Below are 25,285 nucleotides of genomic sequence, written 5' to 3'. Positions count from 1 at the left end.
AAACCATCAGATCTCATGAGAACTCACTCACCATCAAGAGAACAGCATGAAGGAAACTGCCCCCATGATCCAATCACTTTCCACTGGATCCCTCTCACCACATGTAGGGATTATGGGAACTACAATTCAAGATGGGATTTGGGTGGGACACAGCCAAAGCATATCATTTGTCAACTAAAAATAAAAGGGGAAATTTAAACGGAGCCTAGAGCAGGCAGACAGGAGCCTTCTACCCATGGTGCCAATTAAAGTGTTTCTCCTTGTAAAAAGAAAGAGGAATGGGTGAAGGTGTGGGTCAGAAATGTTAATTAAATGAGACTTTCTTTCTACAAATGTGAATAGTTTATGTATTGCTATCTTCTAAGTATAAAGACAAAAGACAGGAAAGACTGACCTTTAACTTCCTTTGCAGTGTCATATTCCTAAGGAAAACCCATGAAAGTAATATCACCAAAAACAGTAGAGTAGGAACACCAGGACTTTTTCCCTCCACAAAAGCAATTCATGAGCTGGCAAAAACTGAAAGAACTTTACAGAATCCTGGAATCAACCAAAAACTTTCAACAACCAGCTGAAGACTGGATGAAAAAATAATCTGCTGCTTTGTGGTAAGAGACTGTCCTAGCATGTTAAATTGCCCACTTGCCATCCCTCGCATCTCATGTTGGCAGTAGCCATTCGTGTAGCAGCCCACACTCCTGGCACAGACTCCTAGTACCAGGTGCAGCAACTCGGAACTTGTTCTTAAAGAAATATGATCGTCCATTTTGTCCTGTGTAGTGGCCTCCTAAGGAACTGGTGAAGTGGCTTGCCTTTGTTTAGCCACCTCAGAGTGTTCTCAAGGATGAGTGGCTTTCTGGGTAACATTTGCCAAAAGCATTGAAGGCATAAGTACTGGCCACAGCAGACTGGAGCAAGGTACAATACTTGGGCCAAGCAAAAGACAGACTGTAAAGAGAAATCTGAAGTAAGTTCAGAAAAGGGATGTAATTGAAAAAACAAATTGGCTTTCTTGGGTATATTTTATTATCAGGGGATTATCAGACTTTACTTAGTTGTAATCTAAAATGTGGTGGCCTCCCAATAAATGGTTCTTTAAATGATTGATTAGTGGATCCGTAGATGGATGGAATAAAAATGGTCTACATCCACTATTTCTTATTTTAAGTTAACTTTTTATCCTTTTCCATATTTTTGTATTTCATATTTCTATAAGACCATAAGACCTTCTTCTACTACTTTTAGAATATTAAAACAATCAATAGTGTTATACATATATATCATTTTTAAACTGTTTTCTTATTAAAGTTATGATTTCATACTGAAAATATTAATGTCATTGAAATAGTTAAAATAATTATATCAGATTTTTCAGACATTTAAACAATAAACTGAATTGACTTGGTATCAATCCAATGCAATTTTTTTAAACAAACAATAAAACCACTTATGAAGACCTGTTCCTATTCTCTAGATTCCTTATATTCTATTAGACATTATTATCCAGATAACTTGTTCTTTGTACCAAACTGGATATTGTCCTTTTTTCATGTTTTTAATTGATACATAATAATTGTATATATTTAGGGGGTATACAGTTTTGTTTTGTTTTGTTTTTTGAGATGAGGTCTTGCTCTGTTGCCCAGGCTAGAGTGCAGTGTTACAGTTATAGCTCACTGCAGCCTCAAACTCCTGGACTCAAGCTCTTCTCACGCTTCAGCCTCCTAAGTAACTGGGACTACAGGCATGTGCCACCATGCCTGGATAATTTATTTTATTTTTATTTTTTCAGAGAGTGGGTCTCACCATGTTGCCCAGGCTGGTCTCAAACTCCTGGCCTAAAGCAATCCTCTCGCCTCAGCCTCCCAAAGTAATGGGATTACGGATGTGAGCCACTGTGTACAGCAGTACATAGTGATGTAGTGACACATGTAATGTATAGTGATCAAATCAGGGTAATTAGCATATCCATCATCTCCAAAATTTATCATTTCTTCGTGTTGGCAACATTCAATATCCTCCTAGCTATTTGAAACTATATATTATTATTAACTATAGTAATTCTACATCTACACAGCACTAGAACTTATTCTTCCTATCTAGCTGTAATTTATATCCTTTAACAAGTCTCTCTATTCCTCCTTCTCCATGCCTTTCCCAGCCTCTAGTATTTTCTGTTTGACCTGTTACTTTATGAGATCAAAATTTTTTTAGCTTCCATATTGAGTGAAGACATGCAGTATTTAACTTTCTGTTACTAGCTTATTTCACCTAACGTAATGTCATTTATTTCCATCCATGTTGCCATGAATGATAAAATTTCACTCCTTTTATGGTTGAATAGTGTTCCATTGTGTGTGTATGCATTTGTTCATCTGTTGTTGGACACCTACGTTGATTTCATATCTTGGCTATTCCAAATAGTGCTGTAATAAACATGGAGTGCAGATGTCTCTTTGATATACTGATTTCTTTTCCTTTGGGTAAATGCCCAGAACTAGGATTGCTGGATCATATGGTAGTTCTATTTTTAGTTTTTTGAGGAACCTCCATACTATCCTGAAATCTTGAACCATGGCAGAGTGTCACATAGGATGAGCTTAAAGCTTTCATGTGGATTAAACTGGCATGTACTAGATTTTTGAAACACTCAAAGCAATCAGAATGCTGTGAATCTTCCCAAGAGGTTGTAAAGGGTCAAAATAATGAGACTAGAAAGATGTATCAAGACAGGAATAAGGAAAGAAAATTAAAACTACTCTACTCCCCCACACACACTCAGTTCAGACTGTTCAATAAACCAGCTTTATAAGTCTAAAAATAAATTTATTTACTCTAGGAAAAACAGATTATTAGTATGATTATCCAATGAGTTGTCATGTAGTATATCTCCTCTTTAGTATCTATCCCACTGGCAACCAGCTTGTGATAGAATTTAACAAAGAAGCAAATAAACTGCCCCTAACCTAGCTATGTTGGCATTATTTTCACTTTTACTTTTAGAAGTCAAATCTATTTGTCACTTCATTATAGACCTAGTGTAGTTTGAATAATGTTTCTCACACCTCACTTTTTCCTCCCCCTCTCTTAGGACCTCAACTTCATCTTCAGACTTCCCATTTTTATCTTCAAAGACAACCTGAACCCTTCAATCTCTTACCTTTGCTCTTCCCAGTACATATTAACTTGCTGCACCTTTAAATGTGTTGCCTACTGTTAAACAAATGTAAGGAACATCCTACCACTCAAATTTACCTCCTTATAAGCTCTTCAGAAATCTTTCTTCCAATGGAAATGTTGCTACTGTCCATTTTATCTCCTCCAAGTTTGACAATCAAACAAATTACAAAATGCAAAAGAAAAGGCAAAACTTGTGCAGCTAGTAATTTGATATTTTTCTACATGTGTATATTACAAATTTTACATAAATACTTGCTTAATCAAATAATTTGCTTCTTGGGAAGTGACCTGGTCTTTCACCAGAGGGTTGTAAGTGGCAGAGGAGCCCGTAATTGGGACAAGACACCAGGAAGTACCAAACCAGGGCCATGTGCCAGGAATATGAAAGCTAGCGCTTACTCTAAGAGCACACAGCCAGCCATAGTTCTTGTCACTGGGCAGAAATCTGAAAGGTGAAGGTACAGTTTTTTAAAGAGATTTCAATCATCTAAAGGTTTTTCCAAACAAAATTACATTGTATACCTATAAATTTTCTAAATTCTCTGTCCCCATTCCCAGAAATGGGAGAGAAGTTGATGGGAAGGCAGAGAGAGAAACTGAACTCTAACTGCTACTATCAATTCTGTGCAGGCCTGAAACAATAAACTTGTCTCCCTAACAGTTCAAAAATCTAGTTGAAAAATGAGCACTTGTAAAGGGAAAGCACCCTGAAATGTTAGGAAGAACTTGCAGTTTTAGAGCCAGAAAGATGTGAATTCCAGTTCTCTCTCCATCCTTCCTTTGATATATGTTCCTTGGCAAGTTGTTAATTTCTCAGAGATTATAATGTCTCCCCGGCAACACTTGAGGTGGTAAATAATAAACAAAATACTCTCTGTAAAACATTTAGGTCTATGCCTGGCACATAATAGCTACTGGACAAATAGGGATATCTTGAGTGGCTCTGAATGACCTTTTGAGACTTTCCCCCTCTGGGCCTAAGTTTTTTTAATCTAAAATGGGTATATTAATATCCCTTCACTATGTTGTTACAGGTAATAGACAATCTGAATGCAACAGCTAGTATGATAAAGAGCGTATAAAAGTATTAAGTAAACATCATTTATTTTCCTTGTTAAATCAATTTTTTCAAAATGGTTTTTGATTAATGTGAATTGAGTAGTGAAATGGGAGCTAATGACAAACCAAAAATTGTATAGCAGACAGGCAATTCATCCTCCGACAACCAGGTAACCAGGAGAAACAACCCAACATTGCAGATCTTTGACACTTGGGAGTCTAAAGCTTACTTTTCTACCCACAAAAGTTCTAACTAATGGAGAAGTCCTACAAAGAATGGATGGCCAAACAGGAATCACAGTGTCAGCTGTATTAATGGCTGGGCCAGCACCTAATAACTTCCAACACACAGGGCCCAACTGTCAGCTGTGAGGAAGAATACATTTTAAACCTTGGGATAAAATAATGCTCCTGACTCTTCCTAAATCTTGGTCCAAACTATGGGGAATGCAGCCTGTAGAGCACACCAAATCTACTTACTCAGCCAGCTTCAAGGAAGACAGCATCCTGCTGCATGGGTGAACACCTGGAGAACACTGCAGTTAGAGAGTTAAATTAAGAGGCCAGAGATGGCCAGGTATGGTGGCTCACAACCGTAATCCCAGCACTTTGGGAGGCCGAGGCGGGCAGATCACAAGGTCAGGAGATCGAGACCATCCTGGCTAACACGGTGAAACCTTGTCTCTACTAAAAATACAAAAAAATTAGCCGGGCGAGGTGGCAGGCGCCTATAGTCCCAGCTACTTGGGATGCTGAGGTGGGAGAATAGTATGAACCCGGGAGGTGGAGCTTGCAGTGAGCCAAGATGGTACCACTGCACTCCAGCCTGGGTGAGTGACAGAGGAGACAAAAAAAAAAAAAAAGAGGCCGGAGATGTGAGCAGGCCCACGGCACCTCAGGTCAAAGAGAGGCAGGACAGAGCCAGTTTCCCCACCACAAGGCATATTGATCACACTCGCTAGTAAAATTGCCTGATCAATTAGCTCCACCCCTCCTTCTCCCTGGGGAGAATTGAGCGCTGAGGTAGAGAGGAGCAGAAGAGACTCAAACACTCTCCACTCCTGGGAAGAGAAAGCTTGAGGAGAAGATTCCTAGTTGCATAAGGAAGAGGATTGGTGTCCCCTCCTTCCCCTCCACATGTCAAAGCTAAAGCAAAGGCAGGGGGTGGTGGCTCACACCTGTAATCCCAGCACTTTGGGAGACCAAGGAGGTGAGATCACCTGAGGTCAGGAGTTTGAGACCAGCCTGGTCAACATGGTGAAACCCCGTCTCTGCTAAAAACACAAAAATTAGCAGGGCATGGTGGCACACGCCTCTAATCCCAGCTACCTGGGAGACTGAGGCAGGATAATCACTTGAACCCAGGAGGTGGAGGTTGCAGTGAGCCGAGATAGGGCCAATGCGCTCCAGACTGGGCAACAAAGTGAGACTCCATCTCAGAAGAAAAACAAAAAATTCTAAAGCAAAGCAGTAATTTGGGAATAAGGCAGATTGAAGAGGGGTCACAAATAGCACCAGAACTAGAGGTTGATTGGGAAGCCACAGAGATGTTTAAGGAAGCTACTGCATGTAGCCAGAGGCAAGGAGATTGCCAGGAGGCTTTGACAGAAGAGCAGGTCAGGGCAGGCTTTCTGCCAAGGCAGGAAGCAGGTCCTCAATATGAGAACCCAGAGCCTCAGGTAGATAGAGCAAATAAAAGTGTGCCACTAAAGAGGCTTATGGATACAAGATGGGGAAATAAGCACTAAACAAAGGGTCAAGATATCTGGGCAGTCATTTCAGTCATTCTGACTGTACTGCAAACTAGCCATTGACCTCTAAATGTATCACTTTTCAGCTCTGGACATCAGTTCCCTCAAATATAAAAATAAGTATCTTCCTTCTCCAACAATAAATGATCATAGAAAAGGAGATGTGCATTGTTTGGTGATGCATTCAATCTGCCCTGTGTCACCTGGATGCAGAAGACACGGGAATCATTGTCTTCTCAACAATGACAATGGAGCACATATTAAACAGAGGATATCTGTTCAAACACCACCCTGGAGAAACGGTGGGTGTGATCTGCAGCAGGATATGAAAAATGAAATAAGAAACTTTAAACTATATAAGCAGGCTCGTCTTCTTTTTCATATGTTTCTAGGAAATCAGTGAAAAAAGAGAACAGCTCCAAGGACAGGACTTGTATTTGAAAATAATGATAAGTGACACATTCTGAACAATTACTTAGATTTTTTTTTCTCTGCCTTCTTTTTCTCTCTCCCAAGCCCACACTTACAAAATATTATAGTAAAAAAGGTCTTCCACTACAAAAAGTGCTTCAGGAAAGAGAGGACATTGTCATTTTTTTCAGGCCCTAAAATTATTGTGTATTGTGGAAATCGAACCCTGGAAAGGAAAAGGAGATTCTGACTTATCTATAAAGCTGAAATCTCTATCGTGAAAATGGCCATACTGCCCAAGGTAATTTATAGATTCAATGCCATCCCCATCAAGCTACCAATGAGTTTCTTCACAGAATTGGAAAAAACTGCTTTAAAGTTCATATGGAACCAAAAAAGAGCCCGCATCTCCAAGACAATCCTAAGTCAAAAGAACAAAGCTGGAGGCATCACGCTACCTGACTTCAAACTATACTACAAGGCTACAGTAACCAAAACAGCATGGTACTGGTACCAAAACAGAGATATAGACCAATGGAACAGAACAGAGTCCTCAGAAATAATACCACACATCTACAGCCATCTGATCTTTGACAAACCTGACAAAAACAAGAAATGGGGAAAGGATTCCCTATTTAATAAATGGTGCTGGGAAAATTGGCTAGCCATAAGTAGAAAGCTGAAACTGGATCCTTTCCTTACTCCTTATACGAAAATTAATTCAAGATGGATTAGAGACTTAAATGTTAGACCTAATACCATAAAAATCCTAGAGGAAAACCTAGGTAGTACCATTCAGGACATAGGCATGGGCAAAGACTTCATGTCTAAAACACCAAAAGCAACGGCAGCAAAAGCCAAAATTGACAAATGGGATCTCATTAAACTAAAGAGCTTCTGCACAGCAAAAGAAACTACCATCAGAGTGAACAGGCAACCTACAGAATGGGAGAAAATTTTTGCAATCTACTCATCTGACAAAGGGCTAATATCCAGAACCTACAAAGAACTCAAACAAATTTACAAGAAAAAAACAAACAACCCCATCAAAAAGTGGGCAAAGGATATGAACAGACATTTCTCAAAAGAAGACATTCATACAGCCAACAGACACATGAAAAAATGCTCATCATCACTGGCCATCAGAGAAATGCAAATCAAAACCACAATGAGATACCATCTCACACCAGTTAGAATGGCGATCATTAAAAAGTCAGGAAACAACAGGTGCTGGAGAGGATGTGGAGAAATAGGAACACTTTTACACTGTTGGTGGGATTGTAAACTAGTTCAACCATTATGGAAAACAGTATGGCGATTCCTCAAGGATCTAGAACTAGATGTACCATATGACCCAGCCATCCCATTACTGGGTATATACCCAAAGGATTATAAATTATGCTGCTATAAAGACACGTGCACACGTATGTTTATTGCAGCACTATTCACAATAGCAAAGACTTGGAATCAACCCAAATGTCCATCAGTGACAGACTGGATTAAGAAAATGTGGCACATATACACCATGGAATACTATGCAGCCATCAAAAAGGATGAGTTTGTGTCCTTTGTAGGGACATGGATGCAGCTGGAAACCATCATTCTTAGCAAACTATCACAAGAACAGAAAACCAAACACCGCATGTTCTCACTCATAGGTGGGAACTGAACAATGAGATCACTTGGACTCAGGAAGGGGAACAGCACACACCAGGGCCTATCCTGGGGAGGGGGGAGGGGGGAGGGATTGCATTGGGAGTTATACCTGATGTAAATGATGAGTTGATGGGTGCAGCACACCAACATGGCACAAGTATACATATGTAACAAACCTGCACGTTATGCACATGTACCCTACAACTTAAAGTATAATAATAATAAATAAATTTAAAATATATATATATATATGTTTCTTATAGGTAAAAAAAAAAAAAAAAAAAAAGCTGAAATCTCCTCTGAAGGAGATTATATACAGCAGGATATAGGTGTATCTTTTCCTTTCTCCGGTAGAGAAAGCAAGGCTTCATATTTGAATCTCTAAATTGTACCATTCTGAAAATCCACAAATAAAGAAATGCTTAGGAAAAAAGTGGGCTCCTGCTGACTAATTCTGAAATTGTAAGATTGTTCTCATTTTCATTTCCAGCAACCAAAAGAAGTAACACTTCTGGCCACATTCTCTCTCCACTTAAAGGGTATGTGGCCAGTCTATGGGAACACCATGGTGGTAGCTATGTGATTCTGAGTACTATGGCTAACATACTTCTGAAAGCACAGATTTTTGGGGGCTTTTAGAAGACCCTGACAACATTTTAATATTTCATGGAGATATTAAAAGAGATTTCTCTCTTTCTGTGTCACTGTAAAAGGAAGAAAAAATTTAAAGCACTTGGCACTCTTAGGAGCATATAATTCTTGATGGCAGCTCTTGCCTCTACAGTTGCTTATATTTTGCAATGAGGATTATGTCATTACCCTACAGGTAGCCCCATTCAAATACAATCTTATTACTAAAAGACTCTAGAATTGAATGGCTATCCCACTAATAGACTGCTTTTCAAACATCTTCAGGATTTTCCAAATATCAAGAATATAATTTGCTGCATTGAAGTTGAATGAACTGCAAATTTTATTTACAGGTTTTTCATATATAGATATTTCTTGCCTAATCAGAGACTGATGTAGAGCTTCTGAAGCTCCCCAAAATATATCCCATTTGATGTTTGCCAAAGTTCTTTTAAGAGAACCAGAGCTCTTCCTGTTCTCCATCATGGCAGATCAAGGCAAAAAGGACAACCCCATGTGGAAACTTCACATCTGAAAGCTCTGCCTCAACATCTGTGTTGAGGAGAGTGGAGACAGAGTGACCTGAGCAGCCAAGGTGTTGGAGCAGCTCACAGGGCAGACCCCTGTGTTTTGCAGAGCTAGATACAATCAGATCCTTTGGCATGCAGAGAAATGAAAAGATTGCTATTCACTGCACAGTTCAAGGGTTCAAGGCAGAAGAAATCTTGGAGAGGGATCCAAAGGTGCAGAAGTATGAGTTAAGAAAAAATAACTTCTCAGATACTAGAAACTTTGGTTTTGGGATCCAGGAGCAGATCGATTTGGGTATCATATATGACCCAAGCATTGGTATCTATGGCCTGGACTTCTGTGTGGTGCTGGGTAGGCCAGGTTTCAGCATCACAGACAAGAAACACAGAACAGGCTGCATTGGGGCCAAACACAGACTCAGCAAAGAGGAGACCATGCGTTGCTTCGAGCATAAGTATGATGGAATCATCCTTCCTGACAAATAAACCCGTTTCTACCCAAAAGGCCAATAAAAAGTTTTTGGTGAAAAAAAGAGAACCAGAAAGCTCAGCCTTTCTTAGACTTTATTTGCAGGGCACAGAAAATCATGCTCTGCCTTGCCACCCTTCTAAGGAATCAGAGAAAGCCTCATTCCACTGACTCATGACATTTAGAAATAATCTGCCAATGTAGACCTGGTTTCAGGTTTGAGGCCTGAGTCCACTATCATGGTCTTGCAACTGCTGTATTGACTCAAACTATGTAACCACAGTTCAGCCTCGACTTCCGTGCTAGAACCTTCAGTTCCTTACCTGGGGGTGATGAGAGGGTGGACAAAGAGGAGTGCTCGCTAGGTTCTCATTCTCCATCTGTCCACTGGGTCCTGTTGCAAGGGGGTAAACCCTGGGAATCCCATTGTCTTTGCCCTCCAGACTCCTGACGTTGCTCCCTAACACTGACCTGTTGATCATCCTCCCTAACAGGGATTAATTCTCATGGACAACTCCAAACTCCCACTTGAGGTGAGAGGCAAAATTGCTATAGATTAGTGCCTTTTGGAGATTTAATTACTAGTTCTTCCAGATATTTTCCTAAAGATGATAAAGAGTGACAAAATAGCTGAGCAAGGTGGCTCATGCCTGCAATATCAGCACTTTGGGAGGCTGAGGTGGGAAGATCACTTGAGCCCAGGAAGTCAAGGCTGCAGTGAGCCATGATCACACCACTGCACTCCAGCCTGGGCAATACAGCAGGATCTTGTCTCAAAAACAAACAACAACAACAACAACAAAAAGAATGGCAGAGGGGCAAAATAGATTGTTTTGCTTTAATTCTCCTTCTTGATAAAGTTCTTCTTTGATGAATGAATGACTGAAGTTAAAAGTTCACAGGGAAGCAAAAGGAAAAACGAATGAAGAAATCTGGGGAATCAACTGCTGAATAATTTAGAAAAGATATTATATGCTGATAAAATGGGAAGTCTAAGTGTATCACTTGTTTGCCCTTTGATGCAATTAAACCTGTGGTCTAATGCAAATCAAGTGTTGTAAGATTTGAGAATGATATATTTAATTCCATGTGCTTAAAACCTTTTTTGTTTTGTTTTGTTTTGTTTTTTTTGAGATGGAGTCTTGCTCTGTTGCCGAGGCTGGAATGCAGTGGTGCAATCTCAGCTCACTGGAACCTCTGCCTCCCGGGTTCAAGCAATTCTCCTGCCTCACCTCCTGAATAGCTGGGATTACAGGCACGTGCCACCATGCCTGGCTAATTTTTGTATTTTTTCGTACAGATGGGGTTTCACCATGTTGGCCAAGCTGGTCTCGAACTCCTGACCTCATGATCTCCCCGACTCGGCCTCCCAAAGTGCTGGAATTACAGGCGTGAGCCACCGCGCCCAGCCAAAACTTTTTAATATATGAATGGAAGAATAAAGTTACCCATTCAATCAGATTTATCAAAGACATTATGCTTTCAAACTGAATAACAAAAAAAAATTGCACATGTGATTTTATCATAATCTGAAATTAAAATGGACATCTATGCCAGAATACTAAATAGTACATTTCTGTTTCAGTGTCATTACATTTTTTTGAATATTATTTTTGCAGAGTAAAAGGATAAGGCAAAGTGTAGTTATTTCAACAAGTTATGGAACCCTCCTCTCACAGCAATGGCTATATGGGAAGTTATTATTCTATTCTCCCTATTTTGTGTATGTTTTAAAATTTACATAATAAAGGAAAAAGTTTTTAAATTTCATGTGAGACACAGATGAGTCAGACCTCTTCACTTTAATTCTTAACAGATGCACCCTTCCATCTCTCTCTAAAAGCATTCAGTTTCCTGGAACATTTAACATCACCTTCAAAGAATGCTAAGAGCTCTGAACTGCTCTATGTCTTATCCCCTCATTCTCTCTAGCACCCTGCTTCTTCTACTGACAGCCTAGGATGGCAAACAGACTCCACAATCATCATATCTGTGGTCTCAGTTCCACTTTTTACCAGTCTATAAGGCGAAATAGCTGCTTGCCACATCCAGCTGTAAGAAAAGACAGGCCCTTTTCCATCATTGTTTATGCACTAGAGAAAAAAAATGCAGAGATGGTGCTTGCAGGCTTAAAGGGGTTTCAGGGAAGTCTCTTTTATCAGCTGAGCTACACACTGATCCCACAAAAAGAGCCATGTTTTAAATCAACCTCTTCTTTTGATCTTCTGTGACCTAAAGACTCACATAACAATAGTGTGCTCTGGCCCCAGACTCTCCAGATTGAATGAACCCTTTCTTTTCTCTTAGTTCCCACTTTGTCTTACTTTTCTTTTTTAACAGCTTTATTGAGATATAATTTATATATCATACAATGCACCCATTTAAAGTGACTAATCCAATGGTTCTTAATATGTTCACAGAGTTGTGCAACCATTACCACAATCAAGTAACTGATTCCCTTCTACTTTGTAAGTATCTCCCTTTACATTATAAGAGATTCTCTCTTTGCATTATAAATCCCAGAGTGCAGGATGCCCCCTCCCTCTGTCTATGCCTCCCCTACAGCATCTAGCACCAGATGTCAATATCAGTCATTCTAGATGCTTGTAGTATTATCACTCCCCACTTTGGCCCTTGTTCTAGCTCTCTATCCTAGGTTCAAATTCATAGAAAAAAAAGACAAATGTAGGCAGAAGAAAAATAATATAAATACCATCATCAAACTACTAATCAAAAAACTCTCTTCTTCTAGCCACATCCCAATTATTAAGGTTTTGTTCTAAAAAAAAAAAAAAACTAAACTATGTTGGCTAATATCGTAAAAGATGTGTTTCTGCAATGAGGCTGATGTGATAGACATCATACACCAAATACTCATCTTATTCAGCTGTACCAAGTAAGAGCCCTACCAGAACTTGTTTCTGACTCTTGGATCCCTCAGTCCAGTCAAGGACATAAAAGAGATTGGAGATGCTGGTAGGTTGAGGATACGGTAACAAGATCTCTTCAGAGAGGGCTCTTCTCTCCTCATCTCTAATACTTTAGAGGATGGGTTGAAGTATACTGCCTTCTGTTCCCAGACCTAGTTGGGGAGTCTCTGGGAACCCCTGCAACAGCTTAGAAATGTGCTCCCTGCTATTGGAGACATGGAAGACTGGTGTCTGACTTGGCCTGATGAAGCTCAAGTGGGTTGGGGACTAAGAAGTCTGGAAGCTCATTAACTGCTTGGATGGAGAAGCCAAGAGACCACTACTGCATCGGGCCTGAGCCAAACAATGTTTTGCGTTTCACATCAGGTGTGTGTCAGGAGGGAGAGAGTGTCGGGGAGAGGTTTTCCTCCTTCTTAGTCAACAGGACTATTTGCAAGAAGGAAGAGCAGAAAGAGGCTGAGGTGTGTGGTGGATGCCCAGGAAGCAATCCATCTGAGTCCAGGGAACTGCGTAAGAAAGGGCCCAGTAAGAAACCTCTGAAGAGCTCAAGAAGAACCCAGGAGAGAAGCATCAGCTTCATCATCTCCAGGCCCACCCTGGAGCATCAGCTTTAACTAACATCCATATGTCCAGAGAAGTTGAAGCTTCCTAGCCAAGCAGTGCCCTCCCCTACACCTCTGCTCTCTCCTACCCTTAACACTGGCAGTTCCAAGACAGCAGTTTGTGAGATAGGAAGATGAGATGAAGGACAGCCAGGAACTCACCCTGTCCCTACAGCAGGCAGCAGCCTGGAGCAGGGTACAACCTGGGATACAGGAGAAGAGGCGACCAAGGTCAGATGTTATCCCATGGTCAGGACATTCTAATTACTGAATTGTGAGTGTGTTCATGTCTTAAAGTGACTGTAGGATTGTCACATAAGACTGAGTAGAGAGATTGTGGGATTGGATGAGTCTCAAGATGGACAACCGGGATGTTGCAGGAAAGGCTAACCGGTGGTTTGGGGTTTCTCCCCCTAAATCTGAAAAAATGAACATGAACATCCTTCACCAGGAAGAGCTCATCGCTCAGAAGAAAGGGGAAATTGAAGCAAAATGGAACAGAAAGTCAAGCAGAATCAGGTGGTCAGCCCACAGCCCCCATATCCTGGTGAAATCACAAATGCACACAACTCTTCCTGCGTTTCAAACAAGTTGGCCAACGACGGTAGCTTCCTGCAGCAATTTCTGAAGTTGCAGAAGGCACAGACCGGCACAGATGCCCCCCACCCCCAATGCCAGCGCGCCCAGTGCCCCTCCCAGCATGCCTACCTCCTGCGCCGGGAAGAGGTCCCTCCTCATCAGCAGGTGGACAGGCCTAGGGCTGGCCAACCCGCCAGGCCAGTGAAGAGCTACTCGCACGCCAAGCAACTGCCCGTGGCTCACCGCCCGAGTGTCTTCCAGTCCCACGGCGAGGATGAGGAGGAGGACTAGGAGCAGTGGCTGGAGATCAAAGTGTCACCCCCAGAGGGAGTTGAGACTCAGAAAGTGATAGAGAAACTGGCCGATTTGTGGCAGAAGCAGGCCCCGAGTTAGAAAAAGCGACTATGGAGGACTACAGGGATAACCCGGCGTTTCCATTTTTGCACGGTAAGAATAGCAGGCAATTCCTCTACTACAGAAAGGAGGTGGCTGAGATAAGAAAGGAAGCGCGGAAGTTGCAGGCAGCCTCTCAGAAAGTTTCACCCCCAGAGGACGAAGAGGTCAAGAACCTTGCAGAAAAGTTGGCCAGGTTCATAACGGGCGAGGATCCCGAGGTGGAAACCATCGCCCTCCAGAACAACCGCGAAAACCCAGGCGTTCAGCTTTCTGTACGAGCCCAACAGCCAAGGGTCCAACTGCTACTAACAGAAGCTGGAGGAGTTCCGGAAAGCCAAGGCCGGCTCCACAGGCACCCTCACGGCACCCGACCCCGGCCTGAAGCGCAGGTCCCCTCCTGAGGCCCTGTCAGGGCCTTCGCCCCCGACAATCACCTGCCCCGCCTCGTCCTCGCCTGTGCCCCCCATCATCCCTGCTCCAGGCGCCCCGGAAGCCAGCCTCCGCAGCCACCGTCAAAAGGAAGCCGAAGAGCCGGTGGAGGCCTGAAGAGAACAAAGTAGAGCTCTCACCTGCTGAGCTGGTGCAGAGGGACGTGGCTGACTCTCCCTCACCTCTGTCAGTTCAGGACCTCAAGGGGCTCGGCTATGAGAACTGGAAGTCCGTGGGTCTAGTGGGTCTCACGGAGCTATCGGGCTCCCAGAAGCAGCAGCTGAAGGACCAGCAGGAGATGCATCAGATGTACGACATGATCCTGCAGCAAAAGCGGGCCTTGCAGGACATGCAGCTGCTGTGGGAGAAGGCGGTGCAGCAGCACCAGCACGGCTACCACAGCGACGAAGAGGTGAACAGCGAGTTGGTCACCTGGGAGCACCAGCTGCAGCGCATGGAGATGAACAACATGAGGTAATGGGCCGACCAGCTGACGAAGATGGGCCGGGGCAAGCACTTCATCCCAGACTTCCTGCCTCCAGACAAGCTGGAGAAGTTTAGGGAGACCTTCAAGGAGGGCCGCGAGCCTGACTACTCGGAGTACGAGGAGTTCAAACTGACGGAGGAGAATATCGGCTGCCAGATGCTGATGAAGATGGGCTGGAAGGAGGGCGAGGGGCTGGGCTCGGAGAGCCAGGGCATCAAGAATCCGGTCAACAAGGGCACCACCGCAGTGGCTGGCGCCGGCTTCCGCATTGACCAGCCGGCCGCTCTCTCCAAGGAGTACAACGAGTACTAGGCCTTCCGCAAGAGGATGATGCCCGCCTACCGCTTCCGGCCCAACCCCCCCGGAACAACCTCAGAGGGTCTTACTACTGAGTGTTCTGGAAACACACACTTTCTGAATGACCAGCCGTCCCTGGACCGTGGAATGTTTCGGCCTGTATTTCTGCCCACCCCTCCCGTTGTCACAAGTGCCGTGCTGTGTAATAAAGTCCCAGTGCTCATCCAACAAAAAGAAAAAAAGAATGAGTAATCATGGGACTTCTAGAGTTTTCCTCCACGGAGAGAAAATTATCATCACCAAATGAAGTTTAAACACATAGTGGTAAGATTATTTTTATTTAGGCTGTGTTTTTGTCACAATCCAAGCACCACACTTGTTCAGCATACCAGTTGTACAGCTATTGTAAGAATGATTACATGCTTTCAGTCTTCTTAATGATAAATATCACTGTGTTGGACATTTATTTTGTGCAAGGCAGTATGGTAAACACATATTGTACCAATCAACATCCCAGAAAAACAAAAACAAGGAGACATGGTTAAATTGGGATCTTCTTAGGAAAGTTTAATAAAGGGATTATTTGCAAAGATGTGGCAGGTTGTAGAGATGATGCTGTGCCCTGGAGCTAGTAATAGCAGGCAATACCTGTCCTTAAGCCTGAAGGGAAGAGGGTAGGGAGTAGTTTTCCAGAACACAGAAGGAGAGAGTCACCTAGAAAGCTTCTGGGAAGGAATAGTGACAGCCTAAGGCAATGCTGCAGGGCAAGCATTCAGAATAAATCCCCAACTTCACTCTCAGCCCTCCCTCTCATCTTCTCTCTGGGCACCCTATTGGCTAAACCAAAAAAAAAGCAAAGGACAAGGGAGCCTCTAGTGGTCCATGCAGGTCAGCCTCCTTGGGAGGGGGACTAAGGAGTAGCAGGTGGCAGTGGATCTGAAGGAACAAATGACAATATCTACTGTATACATATTTAATTTGCACAAGAACATTCATTATTCACATTCTGCAGATGAGGAAATTGAGGTCTAGAGACTAAGTAACTAGTTCAAGGTCAGATGGTTAAGTTAAGGAGTCAAAATTAGCATCTAGCTCTCTCCAGAGTCTATGTTCAAAATCATTGGTGTACTATCAATGTCTTATCCTCTACACATAGAGTCTTTATAAATATTACTATTTTACCTGTCAGTTAAATCATGCTTGCACTGATGTGGTGACCAAGGAAATATTGGCCACAGAAAAGAATAGCTAGCAAGTCTTTAGAACAACATAGTTGTTTAGTTGGGCTTTTTTTTTTTTTTTTTTTTAACCAAAGTGCTCAAGTCTGGGAAAAATCTCATAGATGAATGGGAAAAGGAGAGTGATCATTAGAACCTAATTTAGGAATAAGTCCTTGGAATTTTTCAATCTTTCTTTGGGAAATGTTTCTTGTCACATGTGCTCCCCCATCTCACAAACCTATAGATGTAGATGGAACATTATTTTTCTTTAGAAAGAAAGCACTTTAAACTTCCAGGTGCTGGAATTAGATATGCTGGATATCACATCAAGCCAGATGGCAGCAAAGGTGGCATGATCAGCCCAAATGTAAAACGTGCAGCCTAATTCTTACAAAAAAATCCTTCCTGCCAGGTGATTCGAAACCAGCCATGACACGAAACTTTTTTTTTTCTTTGAGAAGACAGAGTTCCTTTAATCAGAGAATCAATATCCATAATTTTCATTCAAAATGGTATTATGTAAAGCAGGTTTTAATTCAAAAACTCTCCTGCACACTTATATATGCATGTTTTTATACTAAGTAAAATTTTTCCTCATATTTTTACAATGCTACACACACACACAACTACATGTGCTGTACATTTAAATTTTTATATACGTAAGTTTATTATAACATAAAAAGTGAAAGTGATGAATACTGTTTAAAGCAACTAATATACTATTTTTATTTGGGGGGTTACATACAGTCTCAAATATTTAATTGTGATTTTAAGATCTAGTAAAGACTTCTAAAGTTAAAACACAGTTTGAATTTTAAAAAGAATGATTCTTCTTACACAATTATAAATATTTGCAGTAAATATTTTCCTCGGAATGCTGTTTTGACCCCATTTTTCAAGTATTAGATTATATTCCTTTGATCAAGTGAAGAAAACTGGATCATTATAAATGGCTAGCTGAAAGTAAATCATGTTCTTGTGTTTCTTTAGCAGATTAAAGATTTGTCCTAGGGAAGATGGCTGGCTTCAGTTCCAAACATAAAAGTCAGGTGTGTGCATACCAACACATATGTACTTATACTGTAGCTCCACAGCCCTGAAATGTTATTGCCAGATGTTTCTCTATGCATTTTTAGTGATTTATTGATTTCCTTAAAAGAATAATTTGGTATCATCCAGGTGTGCCAATAAGATTAAGACACTGCTGTTCTAGAAGGAGGCCAGGAGTATTTTTTTAATGTAGTTCTTACATGGAAGCAAACACTAGGCATGCAAAAAAGCAATCTCTACCTCTTCCCCACCTTATCACACCTAGGTGTCCTAGTTCTGGAAGTCAGAAGTCTGAAATGGATCTATAAGGCTAAACCCCAAATGTCAGCAGAGCTGTGTTTATTCTTGTTACTTTAGGGGAGTAAATCTATTTCAATGTTTTTTCCAGTTTTCCTGCATTCCTTGGCTCAAGTCCTCTTCCTTGAGTCCCTCTGCCTTCTCTCTCTGTTGTCACATCACCTTCTCTGTCTGTGATACTTCCACTTCCCTCTTACAAAGACCCTTGTGATTACATTGGGTTCGGCTCATCCAGATAATCCAGAATAACCTCCTTATCTCGAGAGTTTCAACGTAATCACACCTACAAAGTCTTTTCTTGCCATCTAAGGAAATATATTCACAGGCTTCAGGGATTAAGATGTGGACATCTTTGGTGGGCCATTATTGTGTCTACCACAGGGGGTAAATTTAAAAAGTATTTGAGAGGATTCGTTAATTTATGAAGATGGTGTGGGATGAGTGAAGGAGACAATAAATTCTCCCAGGTATATAATTTACTTAATTTTAAGAATAGTGGTGGTCATCCACTAAGGTGAAGCATATTAGAAAAAAAATCATTCAAGTGTGAAGATTGTAATGTTGGGGCATGTAAACTATATGTGACAACTATAACATTTAAAATTACATATGTGGCTTGTGTTTTGTGGCTCATATTAGATTTCTACTGGTCAGAGCTACTATAAAAAGTCCTATTTCAAATACATTGGCCTGTGAAAATTCAAAACCTCTTCATGATCTCTTAGAATTCCCAAATATTACATAATCATGGGACTTTCTCCAAATATCTGCTCTGTATACTACATAAAATTTGTGCTCTATATTAGCACAAATCTCTATTTTGCTCTATGTTAGCACAACATAAAATTCAGAACCTTCATCAGTTATTTATTTAAAGAAAAAGATTTGTATGTGTAGAAACATTATTGACTATATCTGAATCATAGAATCACATCATAAGATCTGCCTTTTCTTTTGCTACCCATTTTTCTCCCTTTATTCTTTGTTCATTCTTTCTTTTCTTCTTTCTTTTCAGAAACAAAACAATTTATCTCTTTTTCTCCTGCTTAGTAGTTCACTAAGCATCTTATTTTGTTGGAGCATGATTTTGAGATTTGTCTCTCTTCCCGAAATCAGGCAGTTTTCTCCTAAGATAAGGTCTAGTGAATAAAATTTTCTTCATCTTTTATACTTGCAATCAAAGATGAAAGTCACTGGAGTTATTTTTTAGTGTATTCAGAGCTCTGATTTTAGTGAGAGGTGTAGACTCACATCTATTTACTCCTCTCTGCTATTACAAAATGTCGTAACCCCTAGTGGGACTTTGGGGAGCACAGTGTAAAAACCATCATTCTGTTCTCCTGGCTCCAGAGACACCCTACTCTCCCAATTTTTTCATTTCTGACAAGTCCTCCTCGGTGAACGTTGAAGGCTTCTCAACTTCCAAATATCTCTAAAATGCTGACTTCCTGTTGCTCTCCTCAATCTTCCCTGTGTGTTTTCATCCAACAGTGTTTCAGCTCTGCTCCCTAACAGCTACATTCATTCAAATGTAAACCTCCAACACAATTCCCATAAAGGCTTAAGGTTCAAATAGCAGCACACTTGCTAGATATCTCCTGTTGGCTTGAGCTTCCACAGGCACCTCAACTTCTTAACAAAGACGATTTCAGAAGTGCATCTCAGTTTTGATCCTGGCGTGCCAACCCCGGGGTCTGACTTAAGTGCTGAAATTGCCGTATCTGGTTTAGATTCAGTGTTGCTGAATTGATTATGGAGTCTGAGAAATCCTGTGAAGTCCCACTGCAACCTGGAGACCCAGGAAAGCCAGGGGTATAGTTCAAAGGAGTAAGAGCAAGAGAGCTAATAGTGTACATTCCAGTCTGAATCTGGAGAAGCACTGATGCAGAAGAAGATTTATGTCTCAATTCCAGCAGTCAGGCAAGAGATTGGATACTAAACTTATACTGAATTATAACATAGCATATTTATATCTATTTTTTTTAAATTCCTCCAGGTGTCAATTAATTTGTGTCCTGGAAAAAAAAATTACAGTGAAAACCACAGGATACTCTTCGGTAACACTTAAAAAAATTTTAATGGGTTTAAAATAGTAAAAATAACCTAGATTTCAAGATCTGGAAAAAACAAGTAATTTGTATACATATGGTTCCTTGCAAGCAAAAGTTTAGACAATTAAGAAAAACAACTGAATATGAAAAAAATAAGTTCTACACAGTTACAATCTAATTTCCAACAGTATATCAAAGGAACAATTAAGACATGCTTCTTATTTTTAGAAATGTTTTAAAGGGTAAGCTCATCTGGAGCTCATAAGAAAATTTTCTTAATTTTTAATGAAACAAATACAAATTTCTAAACATTGAAGAACATTGTGCCAAAGGCTTGAGTTTGGAGTATTAGTAAAAATTTGTGCATACCCTTCTAAGCAACAAGAAAAGACATTGCATGTTATTAGAGTTCCTGTCTTCCAATCTGCTTAAAAGGTGTCTCAGACCTTATAAAGTAGTTGGCTTATAAGTGCGTAAAACTTGGAGGGAGGCTTGAAATCACACCCAGATAAGAATAAATTTCCTAAAGATGGAGGTAACCATTTCTCCTATTTCATAAATTTGACCAGTCAGAGATTCACCTGGCCAGTGGCCAACTGTTCCAGCCAACCACAGTGAGGCTCCAGACATTCAAGGGAAGCAGCCATGTTGAATGTCCAGCCCAGTTGAACTTCGGATGACTCTAGTGCCACTCTCTGCCTGCAACTGCATGAAAGAAAGTGAAAATTGCAGAGATAAACAAGATCAATGTACAGAACTGTGAAATAGTAATTAACTGTTTTGATTCACCATGCTTTTCGCTAGTTTGTTACATAGCAGTAGATAACTGAAATGCTGTATATAGCCTATCTTTAGAAGAGTGTATACAACTTTCAATCCCATCTAATTATTCTTTACCAACAACCATGAAAGATATAGTTTGAGGGAATGTATTTGGAAAGATTTAAATAAGACTTGACATTTCTCCGTTCAACATTTAAAGAATTTGAAAGATAGCCTACTGACAAGTTATCAGTTGGCCCAACAGGACACCCAAATGAATTAGATGGGCAAAAAGTCAACATGTACATTCCTCTTAATATTTATGATTGTAAGGTAATTGAAGACGCTTCCTTTGGCAAAATCATAAGGAACCATCATATCTCCAACTGAGAAATATTCATGGGTAATTGGAGTTTGACTCCACCAAACCTGGTACAAAAAGCAAACAAGATCTGCTGAACAAATTCACCTCTCCAAAATAGAAGCTGTTTTTTGTGTGAAAAGAGATCCAGTTAATTATCTCATCTCCTAGCCAAGGAGTTTACAGGGGAACCACTGGGCTGATGATCTGGTTTTGGTCCTGTTGTATTTGCCGGTGAAAACAGAGTTCATTAAATGGACGAGAATATTGAGTTACCTCAACAACTATCGCTGCTCAGCAAAAAAATGAATTAGAATATTACCTAGCCTCAATTCTAAAGAAGCCACTCTGTAAAGCCATAGGATGTTACTTCTGTTACTGTTTATTTAGTGGCTTAGTTCTTTTGTGGTGTTTGGGAAGTAGGAAGGTTAACTCTTAAAGATCCCCCCAAGAATGGCATTACATAAGTATTTAAAGAGCTGTGAACTTTCAGTGCCACACAGAAAACTGAAGAAGTACTCAATTATTTTTAAAATAGGAGGGTTGTCAGTGGGATTAGTACTACTAGTGCTCAACATCACTAATTTCTGTTGCCTCCTCAAGGACTCAGTTTTAGAAAGGCATGCAAAAATAACTAATTTGGATTCCTTGACCATGGTAGGGGTTCTCTATGCATGAAACCATTAATTTGTAGAATTATAGGGATGTTTGGGCTCTGTTATATTTAGTAGGCTATTATTTGCCTTGTAGGCTAGCATGGATTTTTTAGTAATAAACTAACATTTTCAAATAATGTGAGATTTAACTAAGGAAAGTGAGTGTATTCCAACTAACTTGAATGTTGCACTGGTTTCATCATGTTGAAGTATTTCACTACATACTGACCTGTCGGAAGTGACAGTATGCAGAGAATTTACAAAATTTATGCCATTAAGTTTAAGACGGTTATGTTTTACTTTCAACCAAGGGCCCTAAGGACTAAAGCATCATCTGATATCAATTTTCTGTTGGTTTCAGAATCTGCCACAGAAATAATAGGTTAAAACACTAGGAAAACAACATAGGCCAGCACAGTTAGGCTCACCATCGAGGGTCTGCTTCATTTATTTTATATAAACATGATGATGTATTTTTCCTCTGTTTTTTCTATACAAAAGGAAATAAATTTTCTTTACAAAATTGGGAACGTGCTGTACCAAAATAAAAGACATAAGTATATATGGAAATTTAGTATGTAACACCAGGATGGCATTTCAAACTAATGGAGGAAATCGACAGTTGTTTTCTTTTCTTTTTTCTTTTTAATGGTTTTAATTGACAAAAATGTATGTATTTATGATATACATAATGTTTTGATATATGTACACATTGTAGAATGGTTAAATCAAGCTAATTAAATTAGATTTGTTTTTTAAATGGTTGTTTCAAACACCTAGCTGTTAAGAAAAAAAGCAAAGCTAGACCTACCACTCAGTAAATTCTAGATGAATCAAATATTTAAAAATTAAATTATGAAATTTAAAAAGACTCAGGGAAAATATGGAAAACTTTTTTTTTATTTAATTTTTCATAGGGGAAGAAGATGGCTGAACAGAAGCTCCCACCAATTGTCCTCCCCATAGGAACACCAAATTGAACAACTATCCACACACACAAAAAAAAAGCATCTTCACGAAAAGCAAAATCAGGTGAGCAATCACAATATCTGGTTCTAACTTCATATTACTGAAAGAGGCATTGATGAGGGTAGGAAAGACAGTCTTGAATCACCAGTGCCACCCCTCTCCCATCCCTCAGGAGTTGCCTCCTTGTACAAGAGAGAATCTGTGTGCTTGGGGGAGAGAGAGTGCAGTGATTGTGTGACTTTGCATTGGGACTCAGCACTGCCCTGTCACTGTGAAAAGTAACACTTTGCAGCACTCAGTTGGCACTCACAGAGGGAGCATTTAGACCAGCCCACGCCAGAGGGGAATTACCCATCCCAGAGACTGAAACCTGTGTTCCATTCCTGGGAAGCGCTAATGTTATGCTGGGCTTGCAGCCATTAGACTTAGGGGCATGTGACCTAGTGAGCCACCAGCCAGGGTAGCCAAGGAAGTGCTTGCACCACCCCTCCCCCAACCCTAGCCAGCACACCTCACAGCTCCAGGAGGGGATCCTTCCTTGCACTTGAGAACAGGAGAGGGATGAGTAAAGAGGACTGTGTCTTGCAACTTGGGTACCTGTGCAGCCTCAGTAGGATAGGGCACCAGGCAGAGCCCCAAGGTCCCCATTCTAGGCCCTAGGTCCCAGACATTTCTAGACACATCCTGGGCCAGAAGGGAACCCACTTCTTGAAGGGAAGTATCTAGTCTTTGCAGGATTCATTACCTGCTGACTAAAGAACCCTTGGTCAAAGTAAATGCAGCAAAACCAAAAATAAATAAATGGAACCTAATTAAACTAAAAAGCTTCTGCACAGCAAAAGAAATAATCAGCAGAGTAAACAGACAACCCACAGAGTGGGAGAAAATATTCACAAACTATGCGTCTGACAAAGGACTAATATCCAGAATCTGCACAGAACTCAAACACATCAGCAAGAAATAAATAATCTCATCAAAAAGTGGGCAAAGGACATAAATAGACAATTCTCAAAAGAAAATACACCAACAGCCAACAAACATATGGGAAAAAACTGCTCAACATCACTAATTATAAGGGAAATGCAAATTAAAACCACCATGCAATATCACCGTATTCCTGCAAGAATGGTCATAATTTAAAAATCAAGAAATAATAGATGTTGGTGTGGATGTTGTGAAAAGGAAACATTTTTACACTGCTAGTGGGAAAGTAAACTAGTACAACCACTATGGAAACTATGGTGATAAAGATCTAAAAATAGAGCTACCAATCATCCAGCAATCCCACTACTGAATACCCAGAGGAAAAGTGATTACATGAAAAAGACTCTGCACATACATATTTATAGCAGCATAATTCACACTTATAAAAATATGGAACCAACATAAATGCCCATCAACCAACGAGTGGATAAAGAAAATGTGGTACATATACACCTTGGGATGCTACTCAGCCATAAAACTGAATAAAATAATAGACTTTGCAGCAGCTTGGATGGAGCCGGAGGCCATTTTCTAACTGAAGTAACTCAGGAATAGAAAACCAAATATCATATGTTCTCACTTATAAGTGCAAGCTAAGCTATGAGAATGCAAAGGCATAAGAATGATATAATGGACTTTAGGGACTCAGGGAGAAGGGTTGGGGTTGGTGAGGCATAAAAACTACATATTGGTGGCCGGGTGCAGTGGCTCACACTTGTAATCCCAGCACTTCGGGAGGCCGAGGCAGGCGGATCACGAGGTCAAGACCATCCTGGCTAACACAGTGAAACCCCATCTCTACTAAAAATACAAAAAATTAGTTGGGCGTAGTGGCACATGCCTGTAGTCCTAGCTACTTGGGAGGCTGAGGAAGGAGAATCGCTTGAACCCTGGAGGGAGAGGTTGCAGATTGTGCCACTGCATGCCAGCCTGGGCGACAGAGCGAAACTCTTATCTCAAAAAAAAAAAAAAAAACAAAACTACATGTTGGCTACAGTGTACACTGTTTGCGATGACAGGTACACCAAAATCTTGGAAAATCACCAATAAAGATCTTATCTATATAACTAAAAACCACCTATATGCCCAAAACTTGAAAGTTTTAAAAAAGAGCCCTTGGTCACTGAATAATCAGCAATGGTAGGCAGGAATCATCGTGGGCTGGAGTGAGACTCAAAGACGTGCTGGCTTCAGGTGTGACCCAGCACATTCCCAGCTGTGGTAGCTAGGGGAGAGACTCCTTTTGCTTTAGGAAAGAAAAAGTAAGAGTGAAGGAAACTTTGTCTTGAGCTTAGGTACCAGCTTGGCCACAGTGAGGTAGAACAACAAACAGCCTCTTGGGGCTCCCAATTCTAAGCTGTGACACTTGGACAAGATTTCTGGACCTGCCCTGGGGCAGAGGGGAGCACACTCCCCCTGAAGGGAGAGGCACAGGCCTGGCAGCATTGACCACAAGCTGACAGTAGAACCCTTGGGCCTTGAGTGAACCATCAGCAGTAGCCAGGGAGTACTCACCACAGGACTGGGGT

At 40.9% G+C, this 25,285-nt stretch overlaps 1 protein-coding gene, 1 long non-coding RNA gene and 2 pseudogenes across 2 annotated transcripts in view; 3 read left to right on the top strand and 1 right to left on the bottom strand.

The window, feature by feature from the left end:
* LOC126956046 (uncharacterized) overlaps positions 1-14,854 on the bottom strand; it is a 96,233-nt gene extending 81,379 nt beyond the window's left edge. The window contains exon 1 of the long non-coding RNA XR_007726222.1: positions 14,763-14,854. This is a non-coding gene — a long non-coding RNA (uncharacterized LOC126956046). The remainder of the gene's footprint in view (positions 1-14,762) is intronic.
* CDC42SE2 (CDC42 small effector 2) overlaps positions 1-25,285 on the top strand; it is a 1,077,748-nt gene that overhangs the window by 675,309 nt on the left and 377,154 nt on the right. The window lies entirely within an intron of this gene.
* On the top strand, positions 9,172-9,703 carry LOC126956017 (60S ribosomal protein L11-like; annotated as a pseudogene).
* Positions 13,552-25,285, top strand: part of LOC126955980 (SURP and G-patch domain-containing protein 1-like) — a 187,727-nt pseudogene continuing 175,993 nt past the window's right edge.

Source organism: Macaca thibetana, chromosome 6, assembly GCF_024542745.1.
Source record: "Macaca thibetana thibetana isolate TM-01 chromosome 6, ASM2454274v1, whole genome shotgun sequence".
Classification (NCBI taxonomy): Eukaryota; Metazoa; Chordata; class Mammalia; order Primates; family Cercopithecidae; genus Macaca; species Macaca thibetana.
This window is presented reverse-complemented; position numbering and strand designations above follow the sequence as displayed.